This window comes from Microcebus murinus, chromosome 23 (genome assembly GCF_040939455.1).
Source record: "Microcebus murinus isolate Inina chromosome 23, M.murinus_Inina_mat1.0, whole genome shotgun sequence".
Taxonomy (NCBI): Eukaryota; Metazoa; Chordata; class Mammalia; order Primates; family Cheirogaleidae; genus Microcebus; species Microcebus murinus.
In genome coordinates this window covers 22,995,091-23,010,116 of record NC_134126.1, presented here as the reverse complement: position 1 = coordinate 23,010,116, position 15,026 = coordinate 22,995,091, and the positions used below count along the sequence as shown (strand labels likewise).

The 15,026-nt window shown below is 42.5% G+C and overlaps 1 long non-coding RNA gene across 1 annotated transcript in view; it reads right to left on the bottom strand.

Moving 5' to 3' along the window:
• LOC105880539 (uncharacterized) overlaps window positions 1-8,426 on the bottom strand; it is a 75,675-nt gene extending 67,249 nt beyond the window's left edge. Inside the window, exons 1-2 of the long non-coding RNA XR_012914552.1 lie at window positions 8,369-8,426; window positions 7,756-7,835 (exon numbers count right to left, since the gene is read on the bottom strand). This is a non-coding gene — a long non-coding RNA (uncharacterized LOC105880539). The remainder of the gene's footprint in view (window positions 1-7,755; window positions 7,836-8,368) is intronic.
• Window positions 8,427-15,026: the final 6,600 nt, after the last annotated feature.

Sequence of the window (15,026 nt, the reverse complement as noted above, 5' to 3'; positions counted from 1 at the left end):
CTTTTCCCCTATTTCCTGCTGTCTTAATGCCTTCCATCCCCTTATGGGGAAACCCATGAGACCATAATCTGTGGGTGCCTTTAGCTAAGGCTTATGCCGTACCAAAAAATAAACCCCACAAACAAACAAAAAACACAGAGCAATGGTTGGGCTTATGAAGATAAGCTAGTTTCCACTGAAGAAGGATTCCAGTGGGATTCCTGAGGGTTCACTCTTGGCAGTACTGGAGTACCAGTAGTATGGAATTTTAAACTATTCCATAAATTGGGGGAATATCTTGGCCTGTGTGGCCAACCAGACCTCCCAGTGGTTCACACCTTTTGTTATCCAAAAGGTGGATAACATACATGTTTAATAAAAACATTTGCTGAAACATCCAGCCGCTTTTGATTTCCCTTTTGCTCAAACTGTGGGCTTATGTATGCTATTGAACAAAACTGAATGGTGTACATATTTCTCCCCTGATTTTTTGCCACTATAGAAAGCTTAACTAAAAGGGTAGTTGATATTGTTGTTTCTTTTTGGTGTTTTGTTTCGGTTTTTGTGATGCTTTATTTTTTTTTTTATGAGATACCATTGTTTCTTTAGACACCAAATAAATTAAGGAGATTTCTCAAGGGAAAGGAACACCTAATGTGTCTATGGAATCGGCTAACAGTTGGTTTGCAGGAATCCTGAGTGGCAATGGCAAGATTGGCTTTTCCAAGGTTTTCAAGTTTTTATGTTCCTCTAGTGGGTCTCCAGATTACTATGACTTGTGTCAATAGGCTAATGACAAAATTGGTTACTTCTTTAAATCAAACCATTCTATAGCAAACTATGGTCCTTAACTGCCATCACACTTTTCACAAGGGCTATGACCAATTTGGACTAAAATATTGTTGAACTGCCTATATCTCCTAAATTTGACTTGTTTAGTTCATAGGGGCTCCTGCTAAGGAGTAAACTTTGCTCTTTTAGTATTATCCTCCTAATAGAAATCATGATAGTCCCCCAGTGTGCCATATCCTCTCAAGTCTGAAATGTTTGTATGCAGCCATCCATCAAGCATAGAATAATCTCACCTTGACTAAATCAGCAAGAACATAAAGAATCACTCAACTGATGTGATGTTATGACTTGTGAATTCTATACTAAGACCAAATGAAATTCTTATGATGGTGACAGAGAGTAGTGTCAATGCCCAAGGTTTTGGTCGATCTCTCAACACTGAAGGTTGACCCAAGGAGGGGGAATTGTTAAACTAAATTTGGCCTGAAGACACCTTTGTACTTGAGTACTTAGTAAGTAAACTAACTGAAAGCCTAATTTAGGAGTATACTTTTGTAACAAATAGCTGAGTCTCAGCCAATCACAGCAGCTGAGCTTCAGTCAATTCCAGATGGCCAAGTGATCAGACCATGTTCAAATGAGGCAAATGCCCAAGCTAAAACCAACTGAGCTGTCTCTGTATCTTACTTCTATTTTCTATCCATAAATGCTGCCTGACCACTTGCAGGCCAGAGTTCTCTGAACCTGTTCCGATTTTGAGGGTTATCCAATTCTTGAATCATTCTTTGCTCAAAAAAACTCTGCTAAATTTAACTTGTCTAAAGTTTTTTTTTTAATACAGGTAAGAGGCTCTATAAACTCTAATCATAATTTAACACCAGAAGCTATCATTTATCGAATGTTTGCTGTAAGCAAGTAACTGGGCCAAGTACTTTAATCTCAAATTCCTCTTCACAGCAGTTCTAATGGGACATGCAATTTTTTATTGGAGTTTTATACATACAAAACTGATCCTCAGAGAATTAATTTGCCTGAAGTTTCAAAACGAAAAAGATGGTGTCAAAATTTAGATCCAACTCTAAAACCTAGGTTTTGAACCTATTTTAAGTTTTAATCTAGTAGTGCTTTTACTCTCAACATTTACAGGAGAAAATCCAAGTCATTCTCAGATCCTTCTTTGTGCAGTTTAAAACCATCCCAATGAAAATTTCATCCATTTAACAAATATTTAGGCTTCTTTTGTATAGAAGAGATGGTAATAAACAGATGAAGATAAATAATACGGTTGCCCTTAAGTTGTTTATTTCATGAGAGCAGAAACAATATCCCACTTTTAATATTCAAGGAAAAGACTAAAATGCAAGCTAGCAAGAGAAAATGTCTTAAGGACTTAGTCATACCATAATATTTGGGGGATGGGATGTGGTATGAAGAAAGGTAAACATACAACAGGGAGATGGAATAAAACACAATAAAAATCAATTCTTTATATTTTGTTTCTAACACTTCTACTCAATCATTTTAGAGTAATATATTCAAAATCTTAGGTTTGTTTCAATTATGTTTTCTTTCCCACTAATTAAAGTTATAATCCAACTTAAAACAACAATGGCCCAATGCCAGTGTATAAAAGTTTTATTTTCATTAATTGTATTTTAAATTTTATTTTTAGGAATGGGATTGACTGCAAAGGAGTACAAGGTAACTTCCTGGGGTAATGGAAATGTTTTGTCTTGATTGTGGTAATGATTATAGACCTGTGTTTGTCAGAATTCACAGAACTTTTACACCTAAAAGGGTAAATTTTACTGCATGTAATTATACCTGACTAAACCTGACTTAAAAAAAAAAGCCTGAAATCTTACTCAGCTATAAAATAAAAATAAAATTAAAAATATACAATGTAGGGGCAAACCAAATTTTATTTTCAGGAGTGGCAGAGGTCTAGTAATTGTATTTATTTATAGAGCTAATAAAGCAATTTATATTATATAACCCAATTTATCAATATCAATACTTTTAAACAGGATTTAAAAATATTTGAGGTATTTTTAAAATTATTTTGATTGCAAAATATTTATTATAACCACATGTTGCTGAGGCAATGTTATATTTAAAAATATCTCAAACAGAAAATAATACTCTAAGGCTGTTAAAAATTATGATTTAAACTTCCAGACTATTACCATAATGCTGTTTACAATATATACCCAAAACTCTATATTTAATAGCTTAAAGACAAAGAATTACTAGCTAGCTTCATTACTTGATGATAGATTCCCTTGCTTCCTAAAACATTATTGTAGCTCGGCTTCTAAAAAAGGCAAAAGAAAAAAAATTATGTTCACTGAACTGGATTAAAAAAATAAAGACTATTAAGAACACAGGAAGAGGGAATTAAATACAGTAACAAATTATATATGAATCTTCTCAACTTAGATTTTCATGCATCCTTACTTTACTATCCTGTTTTTATTAATATTCCATCACATACACCAAAGACAACCAACCCAATTTAAATTAGAAGGGATAATGTAATTCCAAGCCTTAAAAACCCTGGAACAAATGTACTGTATAACAGGAAGATCTCTCTTGCCTTGATTAAAGCAATGTAATTGTGGCAGATGTCATTTGTCAATCAAAAAAATACATGCCTGATTTCTTTTCTAATGTGGAAGAAGACTGAAATGTATTTTTATTTGTGGTTTTAAGAAAAAATACCCTTCAAGTGTTGTGCTTGGTAAATTAACTTTTAGAAGGATGAAAAATACCTTAAATGACAATGTCATATGTGATTAACTATCTGTAACAATTGCCCTCCCCCAATGAAGCCCATCTTCCAAAATCCATGTTAAAATTTTCATTTTTAAAAGCTAGACAGGCTCCACCACATCTTTTGAATATTAATAAAATTTGATTTTGTCTATCAACATGTTTTTAAAATGCTACTTGATGTTTTTATCTTTAATAATATACAACAACAAAAAATAGCATTAAAAATTGGAAAAGAAGAGAAAATATTCAAAGCATTACTAAATTGAGAATGACTTTGTTCTGGATGTTAAAGAACTAACTTCCTGCTACGAAGAAATGCTCAGAGGCTCTTCATGAAAAAATGCTAAAGAAAGTGGTATTATGATACTCATGACACCCACCTACATAACATTGTGTAACAGAACAGTGCCAACTAGGTAAAAATTATTCTAATAACTTTTATTTTTTCCAAAATTGCAATCAAGTAAATATATTTAATAAACTATTATTTATTTTAAAAAAACCAAATAGATCATGATAGTATTTTAAAACAAGCAATCTCTAGGATGTTGAGTGCACAATTCTGAACTCAACCACGTGAAGTCCTTATACTGGCAGTTGCCTCTCTTGGGGCACAGGGGGTTGAGAGGTTAGAATTTTAAAATGACAGCAAGAATGATGGCAGAAGTAAGTGAGGAGCAAGCAATAAGAAAGTTTGGACCTAAGGAGGCAGTTGAAAGAAAGGAATCTCATGGGCTCACTGGACTCTATCATCAGGGCTTGGTGCCCTTCAAGGAGGTCAATAGAGAGGACTGGAACAAGGAGTCAGGTGAGATTTGCTGGTATGGAAGGAATTTGTTCAAAGGGCTACATGAATAAAAAGAAAGTCTGGAGTATAACTAGAGAGTTATATATATAACTGGGAAGTTATTCTCGGGAATGAAATGGCTATATTGTTTGTGCTACTGTGGAAGGAAATTCTGAGTTAGTTGCTGATACTTAAACACCTGCAATAATTAACTGTGCTCTTCAGATATAAGTGGGATGAGCTTTGACAGATGTTCCAAGTAAGGAAATAAAAGACTTGGGGTTAAAACTACTTTGTGACTCCTAAAGTGGAAGGAATGGAAGGAGACACTGTGCCATAAGTTTAAGGCCAACAGCTTTGAAACTCAGATTGATCTGTGTGACAGTTAATAAGGCTGAGTGTCAAACTTGACTGGACCATGCGGTGCCCAGATATTTGGTCAAACATTATTCTGGTATTTCTGTGAGGATGTTTTTCAATGAGATTAACATGTAAATTGGTAGAATGAGTAAAGCAGAATGCACTCCATAATGTAGATGGGCTTCATCCAATCAGCTAAAGGTCTGAATAGTATAAAAATGTTAATCCTCCCCAGAGTAAGAATTCTTCCGGTCTGACTACCTTCAAACTGGGACACTAGCTCTTCCTGCCTTTGGACTTAGACTAGAAGTATACCATCAGCTCTCCTGGGTCTCAAACTTGCCTACTGATCCTGATCTGGGGACTTGCTACCCTCCATAATTGCATGAGTCAATTCCTTATAATAAATCATATATATAATCACACATACACACATAAGCACACCTCAGTTATATCGTGGGTTAGGTTCCAGACCACTGCAATAAACTATCACAATAGTGATTCACACAAATTTTTTGGTTTCCTAGTGCATATAAAAGTTATGTTTACACTATAGTCTATCAAGTGTGCAATAGCGTTATGTCTAAAAAAATGTATTAATACATACCTTACTTTAAAAATACTTTATTGCTAAAACATGCTGATACAGCAATACAAAGTGAGCACATGCTGTTGGAAAAATGCTACCAATAGGCTTGCTCAATTTGTTAAAAAAAAAAAAAAGAAAAGGAATATTTGCAAAGTGCAATAAAAGCAAAGCACAATAAAGTGAGCTATGCCTATATATCCTATTGGTTTTGTTTCTCTGGAGAACACTAATATAATGTGGGTTCAAATCATGGTTCTGTTTCTTAGTAGCAGTGTGACCTTAACCAAGTACCTTAACCTCCTTGAGCCTATAAAATGGAAATAGTTCATTTAGCATAAGATTGTAACAGGGATTGATTGAAGTACATAAAGTATTGAGCACAGGGCCCAGCACACAGTGCTCAATAAATGAACATTGTTGTTGTTATTATAGAAGGCTCTACTTTGAGGGTAAAAAAAATCCAAATCCAAATTGAAACAGGGCCTAAAGATGTATTCTTGGTGATAAGGGTGGTATCAAAGTGAGTAAGAATTGTCAAAGTTTACCCTAGCCAACAGCAAAGTGTCCTTTGTTTCTTCTTTCCTTGTAGTCTTCCATTTCTATGAAAGCCACTACCTGTTTTTTCCCTCATGTAACTCTGTATGAGAAATTTTAGCTGGACCACATTCTAAAACCCTAATTAGAATTGTGTTAAAATCTTTCAAACACACACCTCTACTTTCTTGACTTAATTAATTAAACATAGTGGATGTGCCTTAAGTCTTCTGATATAGGATTTTGCAGAATGCTGGGTTATCATTGAAAAAAACATTAGTAATCACTGTAACATATTTTCAAAACGAAATCTCTGATAGCAACTTACTATGCTGTCATTAGTCTTTCATAAAATTGAGTGTGACAACAACTCCAGTCTGCTTAGAGTTCTGGCTAGTATAGTTTTACTATAAAGATCTCCCTCTCTTTAACAATAATGACTATGGAAAAAAATAAATAACATCTCTTCATTTTATACTCTTAAATCTCAGAGTAGGCCATGATTGCGTAGAAATTGATTCTATTTCCAATGTAAACACCCATTTAGCAACTAGTCTTAACTATTCACAGAAGCAGCAGAGGTACTGAAATTTCTATTTTAAAAGATTATGAAGATTAGCCAACTCCTCTGAGACAAGAATCTAACAATGCCAGTGTGTGGATGATAGTTATGGCCTGGAGAGCTAGACAAAGCCCCACCATCTTGAATCTAAAAGTACACGGTACTATTAGATCCCAGAATAATTTAGAGTTTGGTTGTTGGTTTTATTTTACTTTGTTCCTGCCTCATGGATGGTGGTGGTAGGAGCTGGAAAAGGGTTAGAAGGGCATTAAAAAGAATACTGTATCCCCTAGTAGCAACCTAGATCTGCAGTGCAATCCCTCTCAATTATTTAAAAACAAAAACTTTCCATTTCCAAAATGTCAATCTGGTTCTGGAAACCCACATCTATTCAATGAAACAAAACACCACAAAAAATGTAGCTCTTACTACATAAGCTATTCTAGATGGAAGAGATACAAAGACAGATACTAATCCACACTCCCAAGAGCTTAGTATAGTGGGGGAAGAAAATATGTATGCAAACGGGATTCCCAACAGTGACCAATAACTGAATAACAGAAGTGTGTTCAAAGCAAACAGGTACAGGTGGGGGCAGGGAAGGCTTTGCAGAAATGCTAACAGGCTACCTACAGCATGCAGGTGGCCCATTCCAAGGTTAAGTATTTATCAAGCAAAACCTCTGCTTCCAGCCCCAAAATTTTAATTTCTGAACATGAGAACTTTTATCTTAAGGTTCTTATACATCATATACACACACAATGGGAAACCAGCTCAATTTGAGAACATGATCCATCATCGTTCACACCTGTTCAATTTAAGGGCCTCCCCAAAATTACACTGAGGAAAATTTGGTTGCACCTGTGCAAAATTAGAAGAGACCTCTGTTGCTATATAAGCAACATAAAACACTATGCGTACTCGTGGATGCATTTGTTACAAATATTAGATTGTTAGTAGCTGTCAGGCCTATAAAAACGGTTTTAAGGTGGATATAAAACCCTAAAGAGCTTGCAAGTTCCATAGCCACATCTGAAAGATTTCCGATTTACAAAGGCCAATGTGGTATTTCTGGAAAAACAACTGAAAATTATACTTGCCAATTCCTGTCATTCATTCATGTCACAATCCCCAAAGCTACCTTCTTCATTCCACAACTAACCTCCCACCATTCTTCCCTAAGAAAAGGGCATAGACTAAGTTTTCTTTTAAGGGTATAGCCTTCAAAAACTTGAAATAGAAAAAGTTGACCCAACCATTGGGAAATGTTCCCATACTACCATTTAACCTGCCCAGTTTGTCATTATATTTAATATATCGTGATTTTCAACATCATCTCATGAGGTCCAAGGCTGTACGAACATTGCTTTTTCATACCTGCCTAGGGAAACAAACCCTGCGAAACCTGAGGACACCACACCGACAGAAAGCGGGTCACTGTGACACGGCAGCTCGCCCTGCAAAGTGAAAATTGCGGTTCACTTTTCGCTGACAGAGCTTCCTTCCAGGACCCCGACTTTCACCAAGGACCCAGAGTGTCGATTTCACAAGGTGCCTGGCACCGCCTGCTTTAAAAAAAGCAGCTTTTATCTGGTTCCTGGACGGTCACCCCGGTACGCAGGGCTCAGGCGCAGCACCTGGGTTTTGTGGCAGCGGCGTTGGTCACCGACGCCCGGGCGGGCTCTGTCCACGCTGCCGGCCCGAGCCCCACACCTCACCCCGTCCACCAGGGAACTTTCCAGAACCCTGCCTGCCCACGACAGGCCCGGGGTCGCCGTCCAGGAAGACACCTGGGCGCCCACCCTGAGCAGGGCCGGGTGAGGGGTGCGCGGCCACGCGGAGGACACCCTCCGGCCCGGCCTCGAGTCGCCCTGCGGGGCCCCCAACCCTCGTGCGGGGCCCCGTCCTCGAGGAGGACCCACGGCGGGGAACGAAGGGGAAGAGCAGACCGACGCTCGCCGCCCGCCTCGCCCCCTCGGCCGGTCTTTACCTCGCGAGACCCCGAGGACGCCGCGCGAGCTAAAATTAGCACGCAGCGCGGCGCGCTCACGTGCGCGCGGCCGGGCGGGGGCGGGGCCGGGGGCAAGGGGCGCGGTCGGGTGAGTCAGCTGCCCCGCCCCCGTCGCCAAGAACGCGCTGACGTCAGCCGCTTCCCCGAAGGGTGACGTAAGCGCGCCAAGAGGAGGCCGCGAGGCCGCTGGTACAATGTTCAGAGTTTCGATGTCTTAAAGGGGCCAAGCCTGGGACCGTGACAGCTCTGGGTAGACGACTCCACTCCCCCTCCCGTGTATTCACAGCCGGTCTTACTCCCCTTTGTACTTAGGAGTGTTGACTGTCGGGATGGTGATGAACACAGGAGAGCAACTGGGCCTCCTTGAAGGTTCCTTGAGGTCTCAGAACCTCCTCCTGGAAGCCCTCCTTGATTAACCAGATAGATAGCTGTCTCAGTTGCCCCCTGATTCGGACCCTAAATTCAGGAACAGTTTTCGATGGCCCCTAACTCCTTAACCCTTCACTTACAGCCTCTCAGCGCATGCTCATGCCTCTGCTGGTAGAGAAAGGCTGTGGTTTAAATATGTATTTATGTAATCCATCAACTTGGGCCAGCTGGGCACTGTTTTGACTGTGTCTAAACTGTCATTGATCATGTGACCAGTTACTTAATGCCCTGGGCGTTAAAACTCATGCACTTGTCTGCAAACCCTCCTCCTGTGCTACTGTTGCCTGGGGAAGCTTCCAGAGGCCAGGATCTCCGTCCAGCACTCGATGGTGCAGCACTATCACAGGGAGCTAGCAGTTTACAGAGGACCATGCAGGACCCTGAGAAAGAGGGCCCCCTTCGACTTTGCACCTTGGGCACCTTGCTGGTCCCAGCCCTGCCAGACCTGTCCTTGTCTCTGTGTTTCCTCTCTGGAAACCAGAGAGGCCATCCTGCCTACAGAGCCCTCCCCTGGCATGCCAGTGGTCAGTCTGCCCAAATGCAGAAGCAATACTTCGTTTCTCCTCTGTCCTAATCCCCTCTGCACTGTGAGACAAGAGAACGTTTTCTATCGGAACAGTCTGTTTGTGCCAAAAACTAATTAGAGACAACGACAGCTTCTCCAAGTTTTGAGCAAAGTGATGGTGACTGTGTACTGGAAAAGGAGCCATGTGAGTGAGCCGCTGTCACTACTATCTTCTAACAATCATTATTGGTCTTCGGCTAGGTGTCACGGCACCATGCTCAGGCTGCACATGCTGGCTGTGCCAGAATCACCTTCCTGCCCCAGCTCACTGCTGGGAAACATTTCACACTGACTCCTCTTCCCTCCCCAGTCTCCAGTGGCCACCAAGCTCTCCCCTTTGTGTCCCCCTGCTCCTGCCCCTCAGGCTAATAGAAGCATTGCCCACTGCTCTTCCTGTTTGGCCAGGTTTTCTAGTGCCTGTGGCAAAACAGCTTCTGCGAGCTCCCCAGGAGAGGGAGAAAACCACAAGCAGCCACAGGTATTTAGGGGGTGGGGGTAGCCACATGTTCCTCTCTATTGGGGCTGGACACACAGATATGGAGGCTTAGAGCAATAGATTACCTTCAGGCCAACCAGGCAGGCCCCCCCCTGTTTTATAACTAAGGTCCAGGTGAGTTGACCTTCCTGGCCCTGTTAGTGACTAGAGACTCCTAGTCACCTGACTTCCAGACCACTTCTTCTCCATGGATCAGACACACCCCTGTAAGACTCAGGTAGTGCAGTGATCGTGAACGTGCATGGCAAACTGAAACATGTCATATATGATGGAAGGGAAAACATGTAATGACATGAAGTAAAAATATAGATGCGCAATCGTAGGGAAGAATTGGAGAACGTGATCTTTTAGGCCCACTGTCCATTCCCGTGTCCCCTTTCCTTCTCTCTCTCTACCACCCAGTTTCAAGACAGGTGAGTGGCTTGTTCCTCCTCAAACCCAGGAAACCTTTCCCAGTGGAATGACACGGTGAGGTGGATTGCCATTTTTAAACCTTCGGTAATACAGATCTTGCGTGTCATTTCAGGTTTTGACTTTTTAATCTGCCAGCCTTCACTCCCCACCCTTTCTCTATCCCCAAAGCCCCATTAAATGTCATTAAGAGCCATAAATGTGACAGGCCACTAATGTGGAAGGATTGTGATCTCCAGCAAGCAGCCCTGGCAATGGAAAGAGCAGGAATCCTGGGTCATTTTCCAACTGTGCCGGTGACTCACTGTGTGACACAAAGCAAAGCCCTCCTTCCTTTCGCGGAGGAAGAGGCACAGGGCAGCGGGACACACACAGCCTGCTCCCTGACAGAGGCGGGAGGGTTTCCCAGCGTTGCGGGGGCTCAGGGATGCCTGGCTGAATCCAATTCCATGGTGACTCCTTAGCAGCGGCCCTCAGGTCAACCAGGAGCTCTGTCCACTTCAGCTCCTGCTCCAATAGCTCCTGTTCCACACTCAGATGGTTTGGGCTGGACTATGTCACTTGCCCTTCATGACATCATTGTCATAGGTTAGAAATGCACCCTGGTTATTCCTAACTCCATGCTAATAACTTGCTCTAGAGCTGCCCTCCAGGAATTTATTCGAAACTTTATTTGTTTATATTTCAGCCTGTACAACTTTTTCAGGCAACAATTAGATTCACCATGTGTATAAAAGCACTTAGTTTCTGCAACACAAAAAGTGCAGCATAAGGTTTTGTTATAGTAGTAATAATCACGATAATTCAATAATTGTAATATAGTATGTTATGCATAATAAGTAATGAATAACTTGATGATAATAATTAATAATTACTAATTCAGATGGCCTCACAGGCTTCTTATTTTCAGTCACCAGCTTTGTCTTTATCTTCCCACACACTTCTCCACCTCCCCATCAAAATATTTATTAATGGAGTAAGGAGCTATGATAGTTGTAACTCTGCACAAAAAATTACAGCTAAACAGATTCAGTGTCCTCTAAGGACTTGTCATCTAAGATCAACATATGGGAGGTGTTTGTCTTAGCCAACCTGGGCTGCTTTAACAAAATACCCTAGACTGGGTGGAGTAAACAGTAGACGTTTCTTTCTCCCAGTTCTGGAGCCCCTGGGGAGTTCAAGATCAAGGTCCCAGTAGACTCAGTGTCTGGTGAGAGCCAGCTCCTTGGGTTGCAGACAGCCACCTTCTTGCTGTGTCCTCACATGGCCTTTCCTTGGTGTGTGCCCCTGGAGAGAGAGCTCTTCTGTCTCTGCCTCTTCTCATAAGGGCACTAATCCCATCATGAGGGCACCATCCTCGTGACTTAATCTAAACCTAATTACCTCCCAAAGGCCCCACCTCCAAATACCCTCATACTGGGGGATAGGGGTTCAACATATGATTTTTTGGGGGAGACACATTCAGCCATAAGAATGCTCAATACATACTAGACGAATGGGTGGATGGGTAGAATAACCACATGGACACACCACCGCGCAAAGCATAACAATGTTGCAGTCAGTAATGGACTGAATGTATGACAGTGGTCCCATAGGATTATAATGGAGCTCAAAAACTACTATCATCTAGTAACTTCATAGTTGTTGTAACGTAGTAGCACAACACATTACCTTTTCTATGTGTAGATACACGAATGCTTACCACTGTGTTACAGCTGCCTGCAGTGTTCAGTACCATAAAGTGCTACCAGGTTGGCAGCCTGGGAACAGCAGGCTGTGTGTACCATACAGCCTAGGTGTGTATAGTGGGCTGTACCATCAAGATTCGTGTGCGTACACTCTATGATGTTTGCACAATGACAAAATCACCCAACAATGCATTTCTCAGGACATATTCCCACCTTTAAGTGACTCATGATTGTATATGACATCCCGGAAAAGGCAAAACGACAGAGCAAGTAAAAAGAGCAGGGGTTGTTGTGTGTTCGTGGGAAGGAGGGGTGAATGCGCAGAGCACAGAGGATTTTTAGGGCAGTGACACTATTCGGTATACTATATTGGTAGATACATGTGATCAAAAATTTGCCCAAACTCACAGAATGTACAACGCCAAGAGAGAACCCCAACGTAAACTATGGACTTCTGGGAATACTGATGTGTTAATGAGGTTCATTGATTGTAAGAAATATACCAGTCTGGTGGGAGGTGTGGGTAATGGAGGAGCCTGTGGAAGTGTAAAGAGAGGGGGTATGTGGGAAATCGCTCTTGTACTTGCCTCTCAATTTTGTTCTGAATATAAAACTGCTCTACAAAATAAAGTCTATTTTTTTTTTCAAAAGCCAGGTGAGGTGCTAACACCTTTCTGTAGTGCTCACTCCACTGTGGGGTCACACAGACTTGGGCTGCAGTCTGAGCCCCCTCACTGGCCAGCTCTGTAACCTTGGGAAAGTTTCTTAACCTCTCTGATCTCAGTTTCTCTAACTCCACAGAGATTGTCGTGCTTTCCTCAGAGCATTTTGAGAGTTCGATGCAAAGCTATATGAAAAGACTCTAACCCAGCACCTGGAATACATGGCATGGTAGATATATACAATCCTCCCACCCCCAATTTCTCCCTAATGACTGTGATTATTATATTGATTATTATCTATTCAGTTGGCTACTAATTTTAAATCAGGCCAGTGGGGAAAGCTGTCTTGGGTGAAAGTGTCTCTCCTACTAGAAAGGGAATCTGTGGGGGTGGGGGCGGGGAGCATGGGTGTCCTCAGTTGCCCAGCCAGAGGTGCTGGCCACAGAAGGCCAGCAGTGCACTGGAGCCCCGGGTCAGTGTCAAGCCCCTCACTCAGCTTTCTCCCGTGAAAAGGTCAGGATGATGGAAGGCTGTCATATTTAGATGATGGCTCGCAGGGAAGCCTCGGTGGGTTAGTCACCTATGATATGACATCATATTGCCACTCAATATAGCAACAGCTGTTGGTTGCTTTGGGGTGTTGGGGGCGGGGCCAGCTTTAGTTGACCAACCATGCCTTGAGGATAAATTGGATGGGACCAGATGGGAAGACCCAACGAGAGGAGAAATCCTTCTCTAAGTAGGTTGCTCCACAGTTTCCTAAGGATTTTCAGCCCCTCACCCCAAAATGTGAGTCTTGACTTTTCTTTGTCTTTGGGGCCAAGTGGGGAAAATGTCACGGGAGAAAGGTGTTTGGTCAGGAATCCTCCAGCTGGGGGGATACCCACTGTGGCCATGCTGGGTGGGTGCCACCCCAAAGAGGGGTGGGACAGTGAGAAGTTCTGTGCACATGGCACCCAACGAGGTGGTTGGAGGGATGGGGATGGAAAAGGCCTTGAGTTAGGGCACTGCCGAATCTCTAGGTTGGTTTAGGCTTTTCCCCCACCCCCACGCAAGTTACAAAACAACTGTGGGGCCATATCAGCACCCCACTGAGGCAGTGGTGCCCTCTTGGTCTTATCCTGGATAAATCTATATTTTGAGGATACTGCTGATCAGTGCTGTAGTCAATCTGGGGTATTGATTACTCATCTTATGATGGGAAATCTACTGGATTTGGTTAACCCCTTCCCTCCTGTGTGTTCCCCTCCTTTTCTGGGGCCCTAGTGCTTTGGGAATAGAATGCTTTGTATCAGCAGTGTAAGATGGATGTGGTCTGGATATGGGGATATCTAACTCTTGCTGCATCTAAGCTGGAATAAGTCCAAAGTGTGGAGGTGAAGAGGTTAGAGAGGAAAAGCCCTGGAGTGGAAGTCAGGAGACCTTGTGTTTGACCTTGGGCAAGTAAGTCATCGTCTCTCTTTAGATTTTGGTTACTCCTCTGATCTGTGAAAACACATGTATTTGGGGGCCGTCCGGCCCAGCTGGTACTCTGCATCGCTTTAAATGTGGATCTGCTGTTCTGCTATTGGCAGAGTAGCAAGGACACAAGTTTGAGTGTCTGGTTCTGCCACTCGCTGTGCAACTCTGGACAAGGGCACGCCTTCTCTGAAACTCAGTTTTCTCGTTTATAAAATATGGGTTATTGTGAGACACCCGCGAGATAACCAAGCACTCTGTGGATGTATTTAAGTGACGCCCTGAGTTTGGACAGGGAAGGTAAGGCAGACTGAGAGGGGACTGGCAGGTTGAACTAGGACCAAGGCTGGGGAGGGTGGGGAGGGGTCATGGTCAGCTAGCGTGGAAACCGCCAGTCCTGTCGTGCTCCGTTCCTGTTCCTTTCGCAGCAGCTGAGGGAGGAGAGACGATCAAGAGGTTACAAATGATGCTGAAAACAGCCCAATAAAGTGGCTGCAAGCTCGGTCTGAGGGGTCATGCCGCTGGAGCAAAGATGGTGGAGGGGCCAGCCCAGCCAGGGTCTAGAGTCCCCCCCGCAAATCAGTGGCTTCCCAGTCCCCACTGGTGCCAAGGAGAACAGTCTCGGACCATGCACCTCCTGGGCTGCTTGGCGTCACACCCTACACATTTAAAAACTCCTCCTAGGGGAACCTGGGAAGTCACAGATCATCACTGCATAGGGACCAGAGTGACATGTCCCAACTCATGTGTGTGTGGGGAGGATCACAGATTTTCTATAGAAACTCTCCAAATTCCTGTTTCTTCTTCATGTAAATAGATTAACCTAGGGTTAGCAATTTTACTTCAACTGTTCCTTTCATGTTGCAGCAAAAACAAAATTGGCCGGTTCTTTGAAGCTGTTCTTTGAGTCATAAGCATAAAATGGGGT